The 20,170-nt window shown below is 51.6% G+C and overlaps 1 protein-coding gene and 1 non-coding gene across 2 annotated transcripts in view; one reads left to right on the forward strand and one right to left on the reverse strand.

Annotated features, from left to right (window-relative positions):
• ENTREP2 (endosomal transmembrane epsin interactor 2) overlaps nucleotides 1–20,170 on the reverse strand; it is a 277,123-nt gene that overhangs the window by 207,919 nt on the left and 49,034 nt on the right. The gene's annotated exons all lie outside the window — the stretch shown is intronic.
• Nucleotides 19,195–19,269, forward strand: TRNAV-GAC (transfer RNA valine (anticodon GAC)). The gene has a single exon. It is a non-coding gene; the product is annotated as a tRNA-Val (tRNA).

Raw genomic sequence — 20,170 nt, forward strand, 5'->3', positions numbered from 1 at the left:
TATCCTGCGCAAAGTATTTCTCACACGAATATTCCGACACAAATACAAGGTATCCAAAGACTCAAATGCACAAGCAGAAACGCTTGCATTGCAAATGAAATGTCCAGTATGTCCCACAAATTGAATTGTGGTCTCTATGGTGCAACGAACAAGACAACCTGGGCGGAGGGGAGAGAAAGGCGATCCAGCTTCCCTTTTCCCACACCTTATAACTTGAAGATGGTGAGATGGTCACCTGACAGCAATGCTGGTTCTGTGAATCATGAGAAGGAGGGCAGGAAGGGCTGCATCAGGACTTCATTCTCATGGCCCTTTCTTCCACGCCCAGAGAAATGCGGATGGCCACTTTGGGGGGTCAGTCAGCAATTTCCCTCTAGGCCAGTTTAGCCCAGGGATCCTGGAGGGATTTTGCCATCTTCTGGGCATGGAGCAGGGGTGATGGGGGGGGGGGTGGAATGTTGGGAAGGTATTTGCGAATTTCCTGCATTGTGCAGGAGGGTTAGACTAGATGATCCTGGAGGTCCCTTCCAACTCTATGGATATATACACAGGTGGAATTCTAGCAGGAGCTCCTTTGCATATTAGGCCACACTCCCTGATGAAGCCAATTCTCCAAGAGTTTACAAGGCTCTTTTTTGTAAGCTCTTGGAGAATTGGCTACATTAGGGAGTGCGGCCTGATATGCAAAGGAGCTCCTGCTAGAATTCCATCCCTAGATAGATAAATAGATAGACAGATATATGAAATATTTGTGATATTTTCAGTATTACAGTTACTTCTGTGAGTTACAACTTTAAAATCTCTCCAAAGCTGTTTTCTATGAGAAATATTCATTCAGAGCGAATCAGCATCCAAAATAACAACCATGGACAGCCTGCAAGGACCTTCGCATAGGGTAAGTTTCGGATCTGGGAGAACCAGGTTCGAATCTCCTCCTCGTGACATCCAAACCCGCTGAACAATCTTGGGCCAGTCACACCCTCTCAACCTAGCCTACCCCGCAGGGCTATTGTGAGGCTAAAAAGGAGGAGAGGATAACGGCGCAAGTCAATTGGATCCCCCTTGGGAGAGAGGCAGGGTACAAATGAGGTAGAAAAAAATCAAAATGAAATAAAACCATCGCCTTCCGTCACCATCACTGTTGCGTTGCTAACGTCGCCAGCAGAACTATGCATTAAGCTCTGTTCTGCAATTCATTCCACAGATCTACTGACTGGCTGTATACAGTAAAGCTGCTGACGCTGCATTTTGAAGGGGGAGACCCGGGTGGAATGAAACCCTATCTTCCTGGATTGTGTTCCCGCTTCAAACTGCAGCCTCAAGTCTGTGGTTTAGTGGTAGAGCCTCCGCCTTGCATGCGGAAGGTCCCAGGTTCAAACCCTGGCATCTCCAGTTTAAAGAACGACCAGGTAGCAGGTGACGCGAAGATTCCAGGTTCAATCCCAGCTTCTCCAGTTGGAAAAAGGACCAGGTAAAAGATATGAAAGACCTCTGCCGAAGACTCCAGAGAGCCCCTGCCGGTCTGAGTAGATACGACTCGACAGGCCCAACGGTCTAAGTTAGTATTAAAGCAGTTTCATGTGTGTTCACAGTTTGAAATTTAAAAAATTAACATGGGAATTACATGCAAGACATATAAGGGTCTTACCAAAAGCCAGCTATTGCAGACAAAACAGTTGACCACCCTTTTCTTCCATCTTTGTGTTTTTCATCCCTTTCCAAAATGACTACTGTGGTGGCCAAATGCTATTTGCTCCCGTCCTCGTCGGCTTCCACACCAATGCCAAGCTGTCAGATGGTCGGCTGTAGGAATGTCGCTCCCAGAGCACATCAGGAAACCTCTAACTGGGCTTTTCCTGCTGGCCAATTCTCGTAATTATGGGAACGAGAAGAGAAATTGCATCAGATAATTGAAACGAGACAAAGGCCCTTTCAATTACTGCTGCCTTCATTTCTCAAAGGACGGGCCCTGCGCCCCATTAAGATGGTATCGCAGGGAATCCGGACCGAGACAGCGATCCACCGGATGTCATTAGCCATTTCCACGCAGTCAAAGTTTGCCCAGCGACTGCGTGCAGAAGGGGGAGGGAGGAGGGTCATGGTGATAAGTTCTGCGGTCGCGACCCCCCCCCCCCATGCACGTACAAGTTTCTACAGGTGGAGCACTCTAAGCATGAATGGGTGTCCTGAAAAGAAAGGGTTCCCAGCAACATTCTCAGGGAGTGACTGAAGGCAAGCCATGGCAACTATTTTGTGGATGACTCCACCTCCTGAGGCAGACATTTTGTGGATGTCTCCACCTCCTGTGGCAGCCATTTTGTGGCTGGCTCTGCCTTCTGAGGCAGCCATTTTGTAACCGGCTCCACTGTCTGAGGTAACTATTTTGCAGCTGGCCCCACCTCCTGAGGCAGCCATTTTGTAACTAGCTCCACTGTCTGAGGTAACTATTCGGCAACTGAGGTAACCTTCGGCAAGTGCGGCAGCTGGCCCCTTACCTGGAGCGCAACGACTTAGCGACGGTAATCCATGCTACGGTCACCTCAAGAATAGATCACTGTAATGTTCTCTACATGGGGCTACCCTTGATGCTAACCTGGAGACTACAGCTAGTGCAGAACGCTGCGGCACGGCTGTTAATGGGGCTACCGCGACGGGAGCACATTCAGCCAGTGCTGAGAGAGCTGCACTGATTGCCTGTTGTGTTCCGAGTTCGCTTCAAGGTGTTGGTATTAACCTTTAAAGCCCTTTATGGTCAGGGACCTGCCTATCTACGAGACCGCCTTTCCCCATATATCCCCCAGAGAGCACTGCGATCAGGGACAAAAAATCTGCTGTCTGCCCCTGGCCCAAAAGAAGCCAGGCTATGTACAACAAGATCCGGGGCTTTTTTGGTGGCAGCACCAGAACTTTGGAACACCCTTCCAGAAGCCATAAGGGCCCTGTGGGATTTGTCTGCGTTCCGCAGGGCCTGTAAGACCGAATTGTTTAAACAGGCTTTTGCGGTTTGATTGAAAAAGGGCTGCCACCAGGACATCCTACAGAATGCTGGCGATCATAGTCGAGAAGTCACTCCGCCTATACTGGACTGAAATAGCGCTATAGAATGGTTTTAAAGTTGATATATGTAAATTATGGGTTTATATGTTTTATTGGATTGATTGTTTTTATAATGTTGTGAGCTGCCCTGAGTCCGCTTGCGGAGAGGGCGGGATATAAATGCGAAGTAATAAATAAATAAATAAATAAATAAATAAATAAATAAATAAATAAATAAATAAATAAATAGTTGTGACTAGCCCCACCTCCTGAGGCAGCCATTTTGTAACTAGCTCCACTGTCTGAGGTAACCACTTTGTGGCTGGCCCTGCCTCCTGAGGCAGCCATTTTGTGGCTGGCCCTGCCTCCTGAAGCAGCCATTTGTGGCTGGCTCCACCTCCTGAGGCAGCCATTTGTTGCCATGCCCACCATGCTGAGTTAGAATCTCCAAGGTGCCTGATCACTCAAAAACACTGGGGATCCCTGGCACAGGCTCTGAACAGGCCCTGTTGTCCTTGCGGCACTGCATACGCACTGCTGCATATCCAGCTCCTGCCACCCCTTGGCCTCCCCCAGCTGACACTTAGCCACTTGGCAAAGAGGCTGTTGGCCATTTGCTCCAGTGCAAACAGCCTTCAAGGTGGCTGCGGCAGCCGCAAAGGACAAACGGCTCATTTGCGAAGAGAGCAGATAGGAATGAGTGATGGTGTAGAGGGAGGGAGGGAGGGAGGGAGAAGACAGCTGGATAACATCTTGCATTCTGCTTCTGCTGAATGAGACTCTTGATCCATCAATGTCAGTATTGTCTACTCAGACTGGCAGCGGCTCTCCAGGGTCTCAGGGGGACGTCTTCCCCATCACCTCCTGCCTGGTCCTTTTTAAGAGATGTCAAGCTGTCGTCTAAGCAATACAAAGGCTCTTCCATTGAGCCCAGGCCCCCCTTTATAATACATGACCACAGAAAGCTGCCTTACACTGAATTGGACCCTTGGTCCATCCAGGCCAATCTTGTCTACTCAGACTGGCAGCAGCTCTCCAGGGCCAAAGGATGTTTTACCTCCCCCACTACATGTTCCTTTCAACTGGAGATGCCGGGGACTGAACCTGGGACTTTCCGCATGCCAAGCAGAGGCTCTTCCACTGAGCCATGCCCAACACAGGCTCTGCTTCCCTTTCCTCTTCAGCTTCTTGCTTCTCCATCTTTCCAGCCAGTCCTCAGGCTCCCCGCCACTGCTCTCCTTCCTTCCTTGAAAACAGTCATTCAAATTCTATCTGCTGATCTCTTGCTCGTCCTCACTGCCAAAGCCTACCCATGGAGCTTGCCAAAAAAAGATCTATGATCCTCCCACTACGGTCCCGAATCCTCCAGACACAGAATCCAGGATATAAACCACATGCAAATCGTGACACGGTCTGAAGAAATCATCTGATTCTTGCCAGTTGCATGCTGAACAATCCCAGATACTTGTCATCCTTTCTCCTATATCAGGAGTGGCCAAACTGCAGAACACATACTGTGTGTCTCCTGAAGTCCCCACTGCCACAACTATGGCTGACCCAAGGCCATTCCAGCAGCTGCAAGGGGAGGAGTGGGGAATCAAACCTGGTTCTCCCAGATAAGAGAGCTCTGGCTGACCCAAGGCCATTCTAGCAGCTGCAAGTGGAGGAGGGGGGAATCAAATCCGGTTCTCCCAGATAAAAGAGCTCTGGCTGACCCAAGGCCATTCCAGCAGATGCAAGTGGAAGAGTGAGGAATCAAACCCGGTTCTCCCAGATAAGAGAGCTCTGGCTGACCCAAGGCCATTCCAGCAGCTGCAAGTGGAGGAGTGGGGAATCAAACCCGGTTCTCCCAGATAAGAGAGCTATGGCTGACCCAAGGCCATTCCAGCAGCTGCAAGTGGAGGAGGGGGGAGTCCAACCCGGTTCTCCCAGATAAGAGAGCTCTGGCTGACCCAAGGCCATTCCAGCAGCTGCAAGTGGAGGAGTGGGGAATCCAACCCGGTTCTCCCAGATAAGAGAGCTATGGCTGAGCCAAGGCCATTCCAGCAGGTGCAAGTGGAGGAGTGGGGAATCCAACCCGGTTCTCCCAGATAAGAGAGCTCTGGCTGACCCAAGGCCATTCCAGCAGCTGCAAGTGGAGGAGTGGGGAATCAAACCCGGTTCTCCCAGATAAGAGAGCTCTGGCTGACCCAAGAAGGCCATTCCAGCAGGTGCAAGTGGAGGAGTGGGGAATCCAACCCGGTTCTACCAGATAAGAGAGCTCTGGCTGACCCAAGGCCATTCCAGCAGCTGCAAGTGGAGGAGTGGGGAATCCAACCTGGTTCTCCCAGATAAGAGAGCTCTGGCTGACCCAAGGCCATTCCAGCAGCTGCAAGTGGAGGAGTGGGGAATCAAACCCGGTTCTCCCAGATAAGGGTCCGCGCACTTAACCACTACACCAAACTGACTTGGCCACTTTCAGAGCCTCCAGTTTTTCCCCATCCCAGAAAGCTTCTGAGAAGCAGCAAGCCCTGCAGTGGGTGGGAAAGGAGGCCCCCGGACTTTATAAAAAGCCCCCCCCCCCGACTTTTAAAAGCCTGGCTACGGCCCTGCCTCTGCCGCCCAGCACAGTCCAGAATCACAGGCACAGAAGTTGCAGGCGTCGCTAGGAAACGATCCATGGGATGCTGCCAGCCACATCGCTCCAGGAGACTTGTGAACTGGCAGGAAGGGAATTGCAGGGGGGGGGGGGGGCGTCGATGTTGGACGGCTGCCGAAACCGGGACTCAAATTAAGGTGCGAGAGAGAACCTGTCTGTAGGCTAAGCGTTATTCAGCTCCGTGAGTGGCAGGGCGGTGTCAAGAGGTAATTGGGATTCTCACACGCTGATGGCTGAGAAGACGGAACCGTAGGAGACACCGGCAAGGAGCTGGATTGTCACCCGCTTGACGCTTGTCGTCCCCTGCTTGACGGTACTCCAGAGAAGGCTTGTTAGGAGTCTTTTTGTGGGAGAAACAGGAGAGCTCAACTTGATGGAGGTGGCAGGGGAACAGAGACAACACGTCCCACCCCGCCCCCAAATTCAATCACATATGAAACGATGTGCGGGAGATCTTGTAGAAGCAGGGCTTCCGTCCCTCTCCTGTCCCCCTGCTAAACAACACACACTTGGGCTCGAAGCCAGCAAAGCGCAGGTGGAAACCTAAACCGAATTGGTGCAGTTCCGCTGGCACAAGATCTCACGCAACACCTCACGCAGGGTGCCCATGGGTGCCAGGCAGAGGCGCCAACCTCCAGGTGCCACCTGGGGATCTCCCACTTTTACCGTCGACCTCCAGGTGAACTAGATCAGTTCCCAGGAGAAAATGGCTCTATGGCGGGTGTCCTTCCCCTTTCCAAACTCCGCCCTCTCCAGGTTCCACCCTCAAAATCTCAAGGTATTTCCCAATTTAGAACTGGAAACCCAAGTGCCACGACATCCGCCAACCCCTTTCCTAGGGCCCGCCAGGTTTTTTTTTAATCAGGGCTTGTTTTGTAGCAGGAACTCCTTTGCATATCAGGCCACACACACCCGTGATGTAGCCAATCCCCAAGTTTACAGGACTGTTATTACAGGGGCTACTGGAAGCTCCAGGAGGATTGGCTACATCATATGCAAAGGAGGTCCTGCTACAAAAAAAAGCTCTGGTTTTTAGACAGTAAGTAGGGCCAGATGAGGCTTTTGGCCACTGGATATTGGATTGGCTGCACCCATTTTTTTTAAAGTTGCTTTAGCAGAGGCTGCTGCCACAACAAAAAGATCTTCATGGTAGAAGGGAAGCTGGGGCAGCCATTTGGTGGCTGGCCCCGCCTCTTGTGGCAGCCATTTTCTGGTTACGCAAACCACCTTTGATCAGAATTCCGAAGGTGCCCGCAGCCTCAAAACGTTTTGGGGAACGCCCTGCCCAGGATAGCCCAGGCAAGCCCGATCTCCTCCGATCTCGGAAGCTAAGCAGGGCTGACTCTGGCAAGTGCTTGGAGGGGAGACCTCCTTGAAATACCAGAGGCAGGAGGTGAGGGCAGGCTGTATTCAGTCACCCCTCTGAATATCCCCCAGGCCCCCAGTAGGGGTCAGTCACCAGAGGTCGACATGACTTCCAGGTGCAGACACACACACAAAAAAATACAAAAATACCCCCCCACACACACAGATTGGGGAATCTCTGTTCTAGGCCCTTCTGGTGCAACCAGCACCCAAATTTTAATGGGAAACATGTCCACGGAGTAGTACTGACTTTTCCTAAGGTAGCCTGAGCTAAATGGCTTAGACCAACAATCCAGAACCAAACACCATTCTCACACTGGGGTGGGATTCTGAAGACAGTAGATTAAAGAGCTGAAAAGGGGGGACTTCCACCTTTCGGTCGCTGCCGGAGAAAGAACGGTTGCTCTGGGGACAGGTTAAGAATCAGGTCGGCAAGACAACCTTTGCCTGGATCCATGGCCTTCTGCCCTTTGCAGCCGTCTGCCTTCGGCTGATTCTATTGCCATGCCCTGGACGGTGACCCCAGAACCAAGGTTCAGACCACATGAAGACTGGACTGGACTGAATCAGACCCCCTTGGTCTACCTAAGTCAGTCTTGTCTCCTCAGACCGGCAGGGGCTCTCCAGGGTCTCAAGCAGAGGTCTTTGAAGAATTGCCAGCCTCCAGGTGGGGCGCCGAGATATCTTGCTTTTACAACTGATCTCTAACTGGCAAAGATCAGCTCCCCTGGGTGGACTCTGTGGCCTTGGACCATGCGGAGGCTTCTCCCCTCCCCAAAACTCACCCTCTCCTGGCTCCACCCCCAAGCCTCCAGGTATTTTCCAGCACTCACTTGGCAACCATAGGTCTTTCACATCACCCACTTCCTGGTCCTTTTAACTGGAGATGCCAGGGATTGAACCTGGGACCTTCTGCATGCCAAGCAGAAGCTCTGTCACTGAGCTTTGGCCCTTCTTCAAAATGCACATGTAGCTGTCTTTTACTGACTCAGACCCTCGGTCCATCAAAGTCAGTCTTGTCTACTCAAACTGGCAACTGCTCTCTGGGATCTCAGGCCTTCCCATCATCTACTGTCAGGTCAATTTAAGAAGATGATGGCAGAGTTATACCCTGCCCTCAGAGTCTCAGAGCAGCTTACAATCTCCTTTATCTCCTTCCCCCCACAACAGACACCCTGTGAGGTGGGTGGGGCTGAGAGAGCTCTCCCAAACACTGCCCTTTCAAGGACAACTCTGCGAGAGCTCTGGTTGATCCAAGGCGCAAGTGGAGGAGCGGGGAATCAAACCCAGTTCTCCCAGATAAGAGTCTGCACACTTAACCACTACACCAAACTGGCTCTCCCAGGAGATGCCGGGGATTGAACCTGTGACCTCCTGCCTTCCAAGCAAATGTTCCAGGTGAGCCGATCTCTGTCGCCTGGAGTTAAGTTATAACAGCAGATCTCCAATCACCACCTGGAGGTTTCAACCACAGCGTGCACAAGTGTATACCTTTTGACTTCTTCTTTTGCTGCTGCACCCCCCAAAATAGGTCGATCGCTTTATGTCCCCCCCCCCCACTACGTAATTTCTAAGCCTTTCATTTAATGTCTAAGTTGCATCCGTAGAGGAGAAACCACACACTCCAATGCCCCGGGGAAAGAGCGGGAGAGGTGAAGACCGCTTTGAAAGGCATCCGTTTGTTTTCAAGGTGGTGAAATGAGGAGTTTTTAAGTAGTGCCACTTCCTGCCTGCCCCCTCCTTAATGGCCTGAAAAGAGACTCCAAAGAGCACGGCAGGAGACAGAAACACCCTTCCATGGTGGTGAGAGCAGGCCTTTGTTGCAGGGGAGGAAAGATGTGCTGTGCAAAAAGTTATCATCTCAAGGATCAAAGCGGTATTTTTAACTCTTGGATGCGGAAGACAATCATCTTCTGAAACAACAAAGCCCTGAGACACGGCGTCAACGGCATCCTTTTCGGGCACAGTTGGGGATAGTGACAGAATTTCACCTACACTTTGCCCACCAATATTTTTTATTTATTCATTCCACCTTTCTCTTTCGTGGGGATCCAGAGAAGCTTAGAATCACAGATTTGGAAGGGACCTCCACCTAGTCCAACCCCTGCACATTGCAGGAAACTCACAAATACCTCCCCCCACGCACACACCCAGCGACCCCCCCGCAGGCTCCATGCCCAGAAGGTGGCAAAACCCCCCTCCAGGATCCCTGGCCAAACTGGCCTGGAGGAAAATTGCTGCCTCACCCCGAAGTGGCCATCAGCATTTCCCTGGGTGTGCAAGAAGGGGCCACGAGAACTAGGCCCTGATGCAGCCCTTCCTGCCCCCCCCTCTCATGCTCAGCCCAAGTTCACAAAACCAGCAGGGCTGTCAGGTGGCCATCTAGCTTGACTCATATTCCTTCCTATTGCCACAGTGTCGTCTCAGAGCAGCTTACAATCTCCTTTCCCTTCCCCTCCCCACAACAGACACCCGGAGAGAACTGCAACTGACCCAAGCGTCACCCAGCTGGCGGCATGTGGAGGAGGAGGGAGGAATCAAAACAGGTTCTCCAGATTAGAGTCCACTGCTTTTAACCACTATACCAAACTGATGATAGATAAGGGAGGTAGGTAGATTGGCTAGACAGATCGGATAGACAGATTGGATGATAGAAAGACAGAAGAGACAGACAATTGATAGATGGATAGATAGATATTTTAGTTTTATTCGCTCTCTCTCTAACACTGCAAGTGAAGGGTGGAGTATAAATCCTCCTCCTCATTATATTATTATTATCATTACTACTACTCATCCTCTGCCTTTGGGTGGCTCCACCTCCCACGGCGGCCATTTTGTCACTGCGCACATCCAATTCCAAAAGGGGCCACAGGCTCAAAAAGGCTGAGGGTCCCCTCCTATAGACTGTGATCTCTGACACACGAGCTGGCATTCCTTCCTATCGCAGGGTCTTTTTAAAGGTCAACATTTCTTGCTCTTATATGAGTCCAAAGGTAGTTTGGAACGCAAACAGACTTCTGCCCAATCGCTGCTGCAATCTCAGAAATGCTCCCCTCTGGAACTTCCCGGGGCTTCTTCCCTGTGAGGACAGATCAGGCCCCCATCTGTTTTAGCATCAACAAGCTGCAGCATCAGTATTTGGTGACAGCCATGCTGGGGGGTGGGGGGAGGTGGCTCAGAATGAGTCATACAGTAAAGTACAACATGCTGACTCCTGCAGTTCTGAGCAGAGCGCATATGTTTTATTTGCATAATTTAGGCAAGTCACAGAATTGAGTTTTTCTTGGCACAGAATTTGGAAATGCCGAGGTGCAGGATTTCAGTTTTAAAAAAACAGAAATGGAGCACGCAGAGCTATTCCTAAGCATGTTTGAGAAACCTGGCCCGTTCACCATCTGGACGTCCGATGTGCCACGGAAGCCCCCAACTCATCAGAGAAGCAACTTTTTCGCTCCCTGAAGCCGCGTAAGAGGGGGACGGGGGGGGGGAGGAGGAGCTCATCCGCTGAAAACTGGCCGACAAAGGAAATTATCTTCTTGCTGTGGGTTTCTTTGCCACAGAATATGACAATGGTATGGAGCTTAAAAGATGGCATTTGGAAGAGGCTGGACAAACCCCACTGAGAAAAGGTATACGAGTGGCTATATGGTTTGGGGGTAGGGAAGGTGTCATGGTATAGCCCAATCCTGGAAGCTAAGCAGGGCTGGTACTTGGAAGGGAGACCACCAAGGAAGGCTCTGCAGAAGAAGGCAATGGCCAGCCACCTCTGCTTCTCACTTGCCTCGAAAGTCCCTTGCTGGGGTCACCATAAGTTGGAAGCTAAGCAGGGTCCATGCTTGGATGAAAGACCACCAAGGAAGGCTCTGCAGAAGAAGGCAATGGCCAACCACCTCTGCTTCTCACTTGCCTTGAAAGCCCCTTGCTGGGGTCACCGTAAGTTGAAAGCTAAGCAGGGTCCATACTTGGATGGGAGACCACCAAGGAAGGCTCTGCAGAAGAAGGCAATGGCCAGCCACCTCTGCTTCTCACTTGCCTTGAAAGCCCCTTGCTGGGGTCACCGTAAGTTGAAAGCTAAGCAGGGTCCATGCTTGGATGAAAGACCACCAAGGAAGGCTCTGCAGAGGAAGGCAATGGCCAACCACTTCTCACTTGCCTTGAAAACCGCTTGTTGGAGTTGCCGTAAATCAGCTAGGTTCACAGAATCAGCACTGCTGTCAGATGGCCATCTAGCCTCTGCTGGGAAACCTCCAAAGGAGGAGAGCCCACCACCTCCTGACGAAGCCTGTTCCATTGAGGGATTGCTCTGACTTGAACTCGAAACTCAGGTAATAGGCACTGTTAACAAAGGATGTCTTGTTTTGGGCATGCTGTAGGTTTGTGCTCCTCGGAACTTTCAACTGGAGACGGAGCACTTGGCTACAGTAGCCTTTGCCCTCCCCAACCTATTTGCTCCTCTGTCCCAAAGGGCAGGATTGACACCGATCCCCAAAGAAGCAACTGAAGCAGACACACTCCCCTCCCCGCCACAAACGCTCGATGCTTTCAGAGAGCCCAGGAAACACAGCCGGAAAAAGCGCTTCGATTGAGTCTGCCCACATAAGGCAGAGCAAAGCACCTTCCCAGACAGCCCCACTCCAGGGTGGGATTAGCAACACACCCCACGGCATAAAATAAACATCGCCTCCCGGAGTACAAAGGGAATGGGTAACTAGCATTGCGTGGCAGATGACAAAATAGCGGGAAGACAACGGCTTTGTTCCGGAGAGGCTGCGAAAAACGGAAAACGAGGGGGAGACAGCAGAGAAAGAGGGGACGGAATTAGACAGGGGTCCACAACATCGTGGGAGGTGCAAGGAGTGCTCACCAGGTGTCTTAAGAAAGTGGGCAGGGCTTTTGGCCTTCAAGACTTCCGATAGAGAATCGGAGGTTGGTTGTTGTAGATTTTCCGGGCTGCGTGGCCGTGGCCGTGGTCTGTGAGACCTGACGTTTGGCCAGCAACTGTGACTGGCAGTCTCAGAGGTGGAACCCGGAACGCTGGAGTTCTCTCTGGGTCAAATAGACAGCTGGAGATCTGATTGGCTTTGCAGATTCTTTTAAGAACAAGAAGAAATTGGATTTATATCCTGCCCTCCACTCCGAATCTCAGAGCGGTCACAATCTCCTTTACCTCCCCCCACCCCTGGTAACAGACACCCTGTGAGGTGGGTGGGGCTGAGAGAGCTCTCCCAGCAGCTACCCTTTCAAGGACAACCTCTGCCAGAGCTATGGCTGACCCAAGGCCATTCCAGCAGCTGCAAGTGGAGGAGTAGGGAATCAAACCCGGTTCTCCCAGATAAGAGGAATGGGGAGTCAAACCCAGTTCTCCCAGATAAGAGAGCTCTGGCGGACCCAAGTCCATCCCAGCAGCTGCAAGTGGAGGAGTGGGGAATCAAACCCGGTTCTCCCAGATAAGAGCGCTCTGGCTGACCCAAGGCCATTCCTGCAGCTGCAAGTGGATGAGTGGGGAATCAAACCCGGTTCTCCCAGATAAGAGAGCTATGGCTGACCCAAGGCCATTCCAGCAGCTGCAGGTGGAGGAGTGGGGAATCAAACCTGGTTCTCCCAGATAAGAGAGTTCTGGCTGACCCAAGGCCATTCCAGCAGGTGCAAGTAGAGGAGGGGGGAATCAAACCCGGTTCTCCCAGATAAGAGAGCTCTGGCTGACCCAAGGCCATTCCAGCAGGTGCAAGTAGAGTAGGGGGGAATCAAACCCGGTTCTCCCAGATAAGAGAGCTATGGCTGACCCAAGGCCATTCCAGCAGGTTCACGTGGAGGAGTGGGGAATCCAACCCGGTTCTCCCAGAGAAGAGAGCTCTGGCTGACCCAAGGCCATTCTAGCAGGTGTAAGTGGAGGAGTGGGGAATCAAACCCAGTTCTCCCAGATAAGAGAGCTCTGGCTGACCCAAGGCCATTCCAGCAGGTGCAAGTAGAGTAGGGGGGAATCAAACCCGGTTCTCCCAGATAAGAGAGCTCTGGCTGACCCAAGGCCATTCTAGCAGCTGCAAGTGGAGCAGTGGGGAATCCAACCTGGTTCTCCCAGATAAGAGTCTGCACACTTAACCCCTATACCAAACTGGCTACACCAAAAGAAAGGAGCTGAGAGAACAGAAAGCCCGGCATCAACTCATCCCCTGATCCCCTGTTTCCCTCCCCCTCCGCTCCAGCTCCGTTGGTCTCTTGCAGAGCTGCCAAAGTGACCAGGACAGACTGGGCATCTGTGCTAGTGCCAAGCCCCACAGGGAAGCTTGAGGGATCTCAGGGCAGGATCATAAAGCCAGAAGGTCCATCCCCCTCCACTTTACAGATCAGCTTATACCAGGAGAACCGTGATGCAAACTGCAGCCCTGCCACGGGAAGGGGGAAAAGGCAGGCTGACCTACCTCCCAAGAGCTCCCCGCCACAGCTATAAACACCACCTTGAAACCATTTCCAGGCCCTGGAAGCCATGCGCCAGAACCCTCTTCAAAGGCAGCGCTTAAGGTGGCAGACACGGTACAGACGGGGCAGAAGACCAAGGACTGGATCTGAGCCTCCATAAAGCTTCGGAGAGCTCTGGCGAGCCGGGCCTGGCCTGCATCCACGGCACACTGCTGAGGCAGACGCTCCCCCGTCTCCAGCCAGAGGAGTCTGAAGCCTCCAATTTTACGACGGAGCCCTAAAGAGTCCTGCGGGACCTTCTGTTTTTTTAAAGCAGAAGCCCTTTGAGAGTTGGAGGGAAGGGCTCCGAACCTTGGCGAAACTTGGAGCCTTTGAAAGCATTCCATGACATCAGCCGCCTTTCTCATGCAAACTAAGGCTGCCTCAGCCATTGCCAGAGCTGCAAGACCCTTAGTTAGCCATTCCTTTGGCAAACACACACTAAAAAAACCCCCCCAAAGTGGTCAACTGTTTCCATTCCGCAAGCAAGAGTCTTAGGGAATCACAGAATCATAGAGCTGGAAGGGACCTCCAGGGTCATCTAGTCCAACCAACTGCACAATGCAGGAAATTCACAAATACCTCCACCCCAACATATATATCCCTATTTGAGATTCTTTTAATCTGCTAAAAACATCCCCAGGATTCTACACTGCCCACTTATATTAAGAACTGCTGCTTGCCATTCCCATTTTGTCTGATGAAGTCTGCTTAAGAGCATACGAAAGCTGACATTCTGAATAAAACTTAAAGATAAAGGTAGTCCCCTGTGCAAGCACCAGTCGTTTCCGACTCTGGGGTGACGTTGCTTTCACAACATTTTCACGGCAGACTTTTGACGGGGTGGTTTGCCCTTGCCTTCCCCAGTCATCTACAAGCTGGGGACTCATTTTACCCACCTCGGAAGGATGGAAGTCTGAGTCAACCTGGAGCCGGCTACCTGAACCAGCTTCTGCTGGGATCGAACTCAGGTCGTGAGCAGAGGGCTCCGACTGCAAGTACTGCAGCTTTACCACTCTGCGCCACGGGACTCTAAATAAAACTTAGTTGGTCTTAAAGGTGCACTTGTCTACTGCTTTGTTCTACTGCTTCAGACCAACACGGCTGCCTACTGGGATCTATATATATCCCCAGTGACGTCTGCTCCTTGAAGGCCTCAGCCTCTCTGCCCTGTTGTTGGAACCGTTTGGCCACTGTGTGAGACAGGGTGCTGGACTAGATGGACTACTGGTCTGGTCCATCAGGAAACCCAATAAGAGACAAAAAAAAAAAAAGTAATCGTCTTCAGAATCAGGTGGAAAAAGCAAAATGTTGGTTAAGAGGGCAAATGGCCCAAAAGGCCTTTGTGGTCAACCGCAGCCTTCTCCCCCACCCCCCTCCCAACAGGGTGTCCCTTTCGGGGAAAACATGGAAAGTTTATGCACGAGAAGAATCTGCATTCATCCCAGTTATGCGCGTTTCGCTTACACAGTGTGGAAAGTGATATATTTTTAATTCTGGTACATTTTTATCAAAACTGTATTTCTCCGTACGCTTTGAAGTTCTGAGTCTCTTTGAACTCACTTCCCGGGAGATCTCCAGCTGCCACCTTGAAAGATGGCAACCCTGTCTCTAGCTCATGAAAGCTTCTGCTTCGATGACTTGAAAAGGGGTATTTTATACTCTGCACATCTGAGTGATCAAAAGCTTTCCAAGTAGGTTAATGTAAGAACATAAGAGAAGCCATGTTGGATCAAGCCAATGGCCCATCCAGTCCAACACTCTGTGTCGCAGAAGAACATAAGAGAAGCCATGTTGGATCAAGCCAATGGCCCATCCAGTCCAACCCTCTGTGTCGCAGAAGAACATAAGAGAAGCCCTGTTGGATCAGGCCAATGGCCCATCCAGTCCAACACTCTGTGCCGCAGAAGAACATAAGAGAAGCCATGTAAGATCAGGCCAGTGGCCCATCCAGTCCAACACTCTGTGTCACAGAAGAACATAAGAGAAGCCATGTTGGATCAGGCCGATGGCCCATCCAGTCCAACACTGTGTCACACAGTGGCCAAAAAACCCCAAGTGCCATCAGGAGGTCCATCAGTGGGGCCAGGACATTAGAAGCCCTTCCACTGTTGCCCTTCCCAAGCACCAAAAATACAGAGCATCACTGCCCCAGACAGAGAGTTCCAACGATAAGCTGTGACTAATAGCCACTGATGGACCTTTGCTCCAGATGTTGATCCAATCCTCTCTTGAAGCTGTCTATGCCGGCAACCTCTTGTGGCAGTGAATTCCATGTGTTAATCGCCCTTTGAGTGAAGAAGTTTGGTATAGCGGTGAAGTGCACGAATTCTTATCTGGGAGGACCGGGTTTGATTCCCCTCTCCTCCACTTGCAACTGCTGGAATGGCCTTTGGGTTAGCCATAGCTCTCATAGGAGTTGTCCTTGAAAGGGCAGCTGTTGTGCGAGCTCTGTTAGCCCCACCCACCTCACAGGGTGACTGTTGTGGGGGAAGGAGATAAAGGAGGTTGTAAGCTGCTCTGAGACTCTGATTCAGAGAGAAGAGCGGGGTATAAATCTGTAGTCTTCTTCTTTTCTTATCCATTCTAACCTGACCGCTCAGCAACTTCATTAAGTGCCCACAAGTTCTTGTATTGTGAGAAAGGGAGAAAAGGACTTCTTTCTCTACCTTCTCTGTCCCATGCATAATCTTGTAGACCTCTTATCATGTCAAGAGGTTCCTGTTTCTCTTGCGCAAGGACCTTCCTATTCCATTTTCTCACCCCCTTGCAAAGTCCATGCCGCAGGAGGAGTTGCAGACCGAGCCACAGACTGCTTTTGACTCCCCAGGGGCCACGAGAAGGCACCACGGGAGCGGAGAGGAGAGTTGCCGAGTTAGCCCAGGCGACAGAATATTTTCCGCCCCTTCTCCCTTTATTTATGCAATCCCTGGGAAAAAAACAACCTTGACACAGACGGAAAGTGACAACTCCCAGCCATTCCAACGCCCGTTCTTATTAGCCCTCTCCACTTCTCTTTCCTGTGGCGGTTTGAAGTTTATGGACCAGGGAAATGCAAAAGAGCCCCTCTTCAATCTAAGTGACGGATGACAGAGGGGTTAAGGGAGAGAGGCAAAGATCCCTGAGTTCCAGTTGGGCTTGAGTGATGTTTTCTGGAACTGAAAGGTAACTGCCGAAGTAGAGATGGAGGTATGCAGCAGCACCACGGAGAAAAACAGAGATTTGAGACTCCTTTACCTAAAATGAACCTTGAGTCAGTTTGGGACTTTCAGCCACCAAAGCTTTTCATTCATCTCCCACAGCCAGTTTGGTGTCGTGGTGAAGTGTGCAGAGGACTCTTATCTGGGAGAACTGAGTTTGATTCCCCACTCCTCCACTAGCAGCTGCTGGAATGGCCTTGGGTCAGCCATAGCTCTCACAGAGGTTGTCCTTGAAAGGGCAGCTACTGTGAGAGCTCTCTCAGTCCCACCTACCTGACAGGGTGTCTGTTGTGGGGGAGAAAGGTAAAGGAGATTGTGAGCCGCTTTGAGACTCTGATTCAGAGACAAAGGTGGGGTATGAATCTACAGTCGTTTTCTTCTTCTCTAACAGGATTGCTATTTAGGTTTCTCAAACATTCACATGAAGCTGCCTTTTGTGGAATCAGACTCTTGGTCCATCAAGGTCAGTCTTTTCTGCTCAGACTGGCAGCAGCTCTCCAGGGTCTGAGGCTGAGGTCTTTCCCACCACCTCCTGCCTGGCCCTTTTAACTGGAGATGCCGGGAATTGAACCTGGGACCTTCTGTATGCCAAGTGGAGGCTCTTCCACTGAGCCGTAGCCCCTCCTCTCAAAATGCATGGAGTCTGCATCAAAAGAAAAGCCACATTCCACTGCCTTTGGTGGTAGAAAGTGCCCTCGAGCTGCACCCAACTTATGCTGAGCCTGAAGGGTTTTCAAGGGAAGAGATCACAGAAGGACCCTCCAGGGTCATCTAGTCTAGCCCCCTGCACAATGCAGAAAACTCACAAACACCTCCCCCCAAATTCACAGGATCTTCATTGCTGTCAGATGGCCATCCAGCCTCTGTTGAAAAACCTCCAAGGAAGGAGAGCCCACCACCTCCCAAGGAGGAAGCCTGTTCCACTGAGGAGCCGCTCTAACGGTCAGGAAGTTCTTCCTAATGTTCAGAGGTGGTTTGCCACTGCCTGACTCTGCATAACTACCCTGGACTTCCAGAGTGGTCTCCCATCCAAGTACTAACCAGAGCTGACTCTGCTTAGCTTCAGAGCTCCAATGAGATCAGGCTAGCCTGGGCCATCCAAGTCAGGGCAGACGAACAGAGGTGGTTTGCTGTTGCCTGCCTCTGCGTAGCAGCCCTGAACCTCAGCGTGGTCTCCCATCCAAGTACTAACCAGAGCTGACCCTGTTTGGAGATCTGATGAGATGGAGCTAGCCTGAGTCACTGAAGTCAGGGCAGATGGACAGAGGTGGTTTGCCGTTGCCTGCCTCTGCATAACGACCCTGGACTTCCTTGGTGGTCTCCCATCCATGTACTAACAAAGGCTGAGCCTACTAAGCTTCCTGGGTTTGCCTGGGCCATCCAAGTGACGTATCCATTGCTCCCACTAAGCTGTGGAGTCTTGTGAGCAGAAATTCTACTTCATGGCATCAAAGTTGTGAGCTATTGGATAAATTGGTTCGCTCTGGGACCTCAACTAAGACAAAAATGTGTGTACCGGAGGCTAAAAAACCGGGAGCTAGCTCACACTAACACAGCTTAGAGGGAACACTGCATGTATCCCTTTGTGCTTTCTGAGTATTACCATGCACAAGCAAGCAACCGCTCACGAGCGACCGGCTGAAAACCCCTGAACTAGAGAGAGCAAGTTCTTGCAAAGTGGAAATATGCCCGCGCTTGAGTTGCATTGTGCTCCCTGGTGCACAGAATCCACATTTCCAGAGCCACGGTCTGCTAACCGTTCTGTTTGCGGAACACAAAAGGAGAAGACGTCCGAACAAACGTGTCAGCATTGCTGCAAAAGCCTGGCCAAGTTCATTGTTCGCAGCCGCTGGACGGGCCTGTTTGAGCCCGGGACAGAGACCGCCCCTCCCCCCACATCAAACTGAACTCAAACTCCCCCATTCGCTTGCACAATGCAACGCGACCAAGCTGTTTCTTCCCTATATCGGCCACCTGGGATTTTTAAAAATATACTGACTGGCTTTCTAATGCAACATCAAGGCTACTGTTTTTTGATCTGCACATCCTAGAGAAGGTGTCTCTGGCTTCAGGCCAAAAGGGCGAAGGGGGAATCGGCAGATGCACTTAAACTTTGCCTGTTTCAGCCCACGAAGGTGTTCATGCACAGGGAGATGCAAAAATCTATATTTCTTTGAGTGTTGTGGTGGAGAAACTGCTGACCCCAGTTTGTCGGGTCGATGTGATGGGCACAGAACCTGTAGCAAACAGCCTGTTTTGTCTCCCTCCACTGCCCCTGCAAGGCCCGTGGGCCAATCGCTTTGAGGGATGGGAAATAATGGCAGAGTGAAGAAAGAAGGGGCTGTGGCTCAGTGGCAGAGCCTCTGCTTGGCATGCAGAAGGCCCCAGGTTCAATCCCCGGCATCTCCAGTTGAAAGGACCGGGCAGGAGGTGATGGGAAAGACCTCAGCCTGAGACCCTGGAGAGCCACTGCTGGTCTACAATACTGCACTTGATGGGGGAGAGAGTGTGGCTCAGTGGTAGAGCATCTGCTTGACACACAGAAGGCCCCAGGTTCAATCCCTGACATCTCCAACTGAAAGGACCAGGCAGGAGGTGATGTGAAAGACCCCCACCTTAGACTCTGGAGAGCCAGTCTGAGTAGACAATACTGCTCTTGATGGGGGAGAGAGTGGGCTCAGTGGCAGAGCCTCTGCTTGGCATGCAGAAGGCCCCAGGTTCAGTCCCCGGCATCTCCAGTTGAAAGGACCGGGCAGGAGGTGATGGGAAAGACCTCAGCCTGAGACCCTGGAGAGCCACTGCTGATCTACAATACTGCACTTGATGGGGAGAAAGTGGGCTCAGTGGTAGAGCCTCTGCTTGGCATGCAGATGGTCCCAGGTTCAATCCCCGGCATCTCCAGTTGAAAGGACCGGGCAGGAGGTGATGGGAAAGACCTCAGCCTGAGACCCTGGAGAGCCACTGCTGGTCTACAATACTGCTCTTGATGGGGGAGAGAGTGTGGCTCAGTGGCAGAGCCTCTGCTTGGCATGCAGAAGGTCCCAGGTTCAATCCCCGGCATCTCCAGTTGAAAGGACAGGGCAGGAGGTGATGGGAAAGACCTCAGCCTGAGACCCTGGAGAGCCACTGCTGGTCTACAATACTGCACTTGATGGGGAGAGAGTGGGCTCAGTGGCAGAGCCTCTGCTTGGCATGCAGAAGGCCCCAGGTTCAGTCCCCGGCATCTCCAGTTGAAAGGACCAGGCAGGAGGTGATGGGAAAGACCTCAGCCTGAGACCCTGGAGAGCCACTGCTGGTCTACAATACTGCACTTGATGGGGAGAAAGTGGGCTCAGTGGCAGAGCCTCTGCTTGGCATGCAGATGGTCCCAGGTTCAATCCCCGGCATCTCCAGTTGAAAGGACCGGGCAGGAGGTGATGGGAAAGACCTCAGCCTGAGACCCTGGAGAGCCACTGCTGGTCTACAATACTGCACT

Source organism: Heteronotia binoei, chromosome 19, assembly GCF_032191835.1.
Source record: "Heteronotia binoei isolate CCM8104 ecotype False Entrance Well chromosome 19, APGP_CSIRO_Hbin_v1, whole genome shotgun sequence".
Taxonomy (NCBI): domain Eukaryota; kingdom Metazoa; phylum Chordata; class Lepidosauria; order Squamata; family Gekkonidae; genus Heteronotia; species Heteronotia binoei.